The sequence below is a fragment of the Pygoscelis adeliae genome, unplaced genomic scaffold, assembly GCF_000699105.1.
Source record: "Pygoscelis adeliae isolate BGI_AS28 unplaced genomic scaffold, ASM69910v1 Scaffold356, whole genome shotgun sequence".
Lineage (NCBI taxonomy): Eukaryota > Metazoa > Chordata > Aves > Sphenisciformes > Spheniscidae > Pygoscelis > Pygoscelis adeliae.
In genome coordinates this window covers 748,435-752,714 of record NW_008824949.1, presented here as the reverse complement: position 1 = coordinate 752,714, position 4,280 = coordinate 748,435, and the positions used below count along the sequence as shown (strand labels likewise).

General features: G+C 38.7%; 1 protein-coding gene across 1 annotated transcript in view; it reads left to right on the top strand.

Annotated features, from left to right (window-relative positions):
* The first annotated feature begins 737 nt into the window (after positions 1–737).
* DCAF5 (DDB1 and CUL4 associated factor 5) overlaps positions 738–4,280 on the top strand; it is an 80,061-nt gene continuing 76,518 nt past the window's right edge. Inside the window, exon 1 of the mRNA XM_009325577.1 lies at positions 738–822. The gene's annotated coding sequence lies outside the window, so the exon portion shown is untranslated. The remainder of the gene's footprint in view (positions 823–4,280) is intronic.

The following is a 4,280-nucleotide window of genomic DNA, read 5'->3' as shown; positions in this document are numbered from 1 at the left end:
AGGGACTTTAAGAATTAATTTTGTCCAAACTGCCCAAGTCAAGGTAGGTGCAGTGAGAGAATGGAGGCAGATTTCCCATCACGTGGAGATCTAAAGAAGCGTGGGTAAAAGGAAGGCTTTCAAACTGTGTCCAGTTTTCAATTTCCTAACGTCTCTTAAAGCTACAGAATGCTTACAGGGGTTAAACTTTTCCTCAGTACGTAAGAGATAAATGGTACTAGAGTTCTACCGTCCTAAATTGCACAAAATTACTAGAAAGCAAGTAAAAAAAAAAAAAAAGCAGGGTTGGGAAGAGGATACTTAAGTTACATGTGTTAGCAATGCAAAAATTTGGGATAATTAAGAACAGACTACCTTAAGTCTGGCCTTGTATTGATGCCCTGAGAAAATTAAGAACTGTAATTATGGTAACTGTTTTTAACAAAGTTTTATGTTATCTGTGACCACAAGATCTAGAATGGTTTATGTGACATAGCAACAGCAGGTAGGTGCTTTGTTCTTTCTTCAAGAATAAGAAATTAAAAGGCAAAAGATTTATGGATGCTCTGTTAAATTTCTTGCCATTGTAAGCCCAGGCTTCATTAAAATTACACTCAAAACACTCATTTTTTTAAGGCCATACTTAATCTTGAAACTCTGAGAAATAGCAAAAGCAGGAAAAAGCAGTAAGAAGGAGAGCTCAGATGAAAGATAAAGGAAGGGTATAAGCTGCCTTTAATCTGAAGTTTTCTAGGAGAGTTGCTTCAGAAGACTTCCAAATGCAGATAAAGCCTTAGAATAGATGGCATGTGGGTCTCTCCTCCCTCAGAATAGCGTGCTGAGGTAAGGATGAGATGTTAGATGCTTCCATCTGCGCTTACAGCAGCTAAGAGAGTTAACGGGGATATTGGAGTGTGTGAAAAGGGAGAGTGCAAGCAGTCCTTTCAGTTGTTCAATTTTAAGTAATATGTATATTGTTAGCCTAGAGAAGGCTGCTTCAGCTAATTGACTTGTTAACAACTTAGACCTTGTTAGAGCTGTTTTAAGTACAGCTGATACAGTGCATTCGTGGTGGCTATACTGATGCCATTTGAATGCTAGCCTGCATCCAAATTACTGCTGTTCTCATCAGTATTGACAGGAATGCTTTTTTTGGGTATGTGTCCCATATTTTATTTTTTTTTATGTATCTCCCAGAAGCAAGTCTGTAAGGCTAATGATTACTGTTTCAGTAAACATTTCAAACTGCTTAAACAGGGTTTACATTACAGTTCCAGATAGTTTTCCTGTTAGGATTTTGGAGAGAACTTCAGTGTAGACAAGCCTCAGCAGGCCTTTTGAAAGCATGTTTGAAACTTTTTGGTATCGTAACTTCTTTAAATCTTGTATTGGAGATTACACATTTAATAGTAATTAATTTTGTTCCTAACCATGTTTTCAAGTAAAAAAGTTGAGGTCAACAAGTTGGGTTGGGGGCCAGTCTGCAGGCTTTTGCTATGCCTGTGTGGAGCTCAACAGTGTCATTTCAGAGAGGGGGAGAAAGAGTGAGGCACTAATGTTTTGGGGCAGGAGTGCTAGGAGAAGGGACGGGCATAAGGACAAGAATTAAAGAAAATTGAGAGAAATGAAAGGAGGAGGTGGATACTCAGGAGAAGATGCAATGTGAGAAGTAGAAGAGACCATTCTGTAGAATGACACAAGGGAAGAGGAAAGCTTAACATATAAGAAATGTGTAAGTGGGCTGAAATTAAAACTAGCTGCTGGATGGAGTTGAAAGATTTCATTGGACAAAATGTGTCTTTGCAACACTTGATATACTAGGTGGTGGTATTTTTCTGTTAACAGTTTGAGAAACACATGACTGTCCATGCATGGAAATTAAATTCACCATGCAATAATATGCAACTGACTTCTTCCCTCAGATATGTGAAGCATCTCCTTCTGCAATTTAACGTCTTAAAAATCATCTTTCCTTAGTCTGTGTAATAGGTTTTCTTTCTCCCATCCTCAAGTTTGGTGGATATGTTTTCCTATTTGTTTATCTGACTGTCACTTTTCATGCCTGCTATCTCTTACAAACATGAGTATCTTTTTCAGAACCTCCCACTTTTTTTTCCCTACTTTAAACTGAACTTTCAAGATAACTTCTGGGAAGTACTGTAATCTGAGGCTTACTTAATCCATGCATATGTTCTTTTTCTCTCGGCTTCTTCTTCCCTCACCAGATAATGCAAAAATTAATAGCTCTTCTATGATCGTAAATTTGTAGGGGTGCAAGACAGTACTGGAAATTTATCTGTCATTTGGTTGCCATGTAAATCTGAAGGAGCATGAGCTTAAAACAGGGGAATGAGGTGACTTTAGCAAAGGTAGTGGAATATTACTTCTGAATTAAGGGGATTGTGTATCAAGTATGTTTTAAAGAGAGGTAGTCTTGATCTTAGTCTCCTTGTATCAAGCAGAATTCTGTGTGAGGAGGGATCTTGGGTCCAGTTACTACATGATGTTTTCATTAATATCTGAAAAATTGTAAAATTTAAAGGTGATACCAGGAAAGACAGCAATAATTTCAGAGGATAGGAGTTGAATTTAAAGTTAATTAAGAGACATTACCTGGAGAAAAATGGCATGTGGTTTGATAGGGACAAGTGCAAACTACAGCCTGGGAATAAAAATGGTCAACTCTACAAATACCCTATGGACACTAGACCATAGTCGTGTAGAAGAAGATCCAAATGTGACAGTAGATCACAACATAAATATCATCAGACATGATAAAGCATGTGAAATAATCCTGCTTTATTTGGTGCTGTTGGGACCTCAAATGGAGTGCTGTGCTCAGTTTTGGGCACTGTACTTGGAGAAAAATGTGGCCGAACTAGAGAAAGTTCAGAAGAGGGTATGAAGAATGATCAGAGGTCTAAAAAAATGAAAGCCTGAAAGAAAGGGATCTGTTTAGTCTACAGAAAGAAAAGCTGAGTAGAGATGCAAGTCCTAAGATGCATAAAAGTGTTTTTAATTATTATTACATAAAGTTGTAAACTCTTCTTTGTCCACTGGGAATAGGACAAAGAAATGGCCTTAAATTATAGGAAGAAAGATTTTAGGATGCTGTTTGATCTTGCACTTCCCCTTTATCCTGTAGTTCATTCACTTATTTCTCCTCTCCATTGTTTGTAATGTGGCACTTCTATAGCTTAAAGTCATAAGCTGGTATGATGGAAGCATCTGAACAGGGGGAAGGAACAGGGCGGGAGGGGTGGTTTGTCTGACAGCTGATTTTCTGTCAGGTCAACTTCTTTAACCTACTCGCCCTCTGGCTGCATCACCACTCAATTCAATGGGAGGGAAAATAGCAGGAGTAAATGGCAAGGGGGAGTGGGATTATATGTAACGTCAAACTGCACCCTCGAGCTAGACATTAGGATAATCTGCCTAATGGCAAGGATAATGAAGCACTGAAATAGGCTGCCTAAGGAGGGTGTGAAATCTACCTCAGTGGTGTTTTTTTAGGAACAAACTAGACACACATCTACTGGGAATAATTCTGACACAGTCTGGCCTTTTGCCCATGGCCGGGGTCAACTAGGTGATCAACTTCTTGAAATACCGTCCAATCCCACTGTCTGTGATTCATGCAACTTCTTGAGTAGATACAAGCAATAAGATTAATCTTTTATGTTATGATTTAGAAGTGTTGCCCACTTGCCAGGTAGGTTCTTCAGTGACTGAACCTGGTATATAGGAGAGAAAGAGGAGTAGCAGTCTTGAGTTTTGTCCGCAATCAGCAAGGTTAACGCACTTTAAAACTGCAGTTTTTAAGTTCTGACTGGTGTGATTTTGAAGTGCTTCTGTTAGCACACAAGAGCTCAAGTGTGCTTCATAAGCTATGCAGATACTGTTTAGACTAGATTTGCTTTTGGCAGGGGTATGTTCTGGCCCCCTTTGAACCATTTTAGGATTAATAAGAACAGTCCTGGACTACAGGTGGACTGCTGTTACTGTGAGGTAGACTCTTCTTCCACATTTAATTGTGTATAAATTTAGTTATTACCTATTTAGAAGGTAACCAGATCAGGAAACTTTTTGGGAAGAACTAGTCCAAGAAAGCAGAGCAAAACTAGAATGCTTTGGTTTAGGAACTGTGGAGGCAGTGTTTGTGCTGAAATACATGCCATGCTGAGTCATTTGGGACCTGTTCAGTTATCTAGACTAGGCATATTCTACCTATAGTGTTTGTCTGTGCTACTTTAAAAAAACAGACAAACAAAAAACTGCCAAAACAAAAGAAAAGAAGGAAC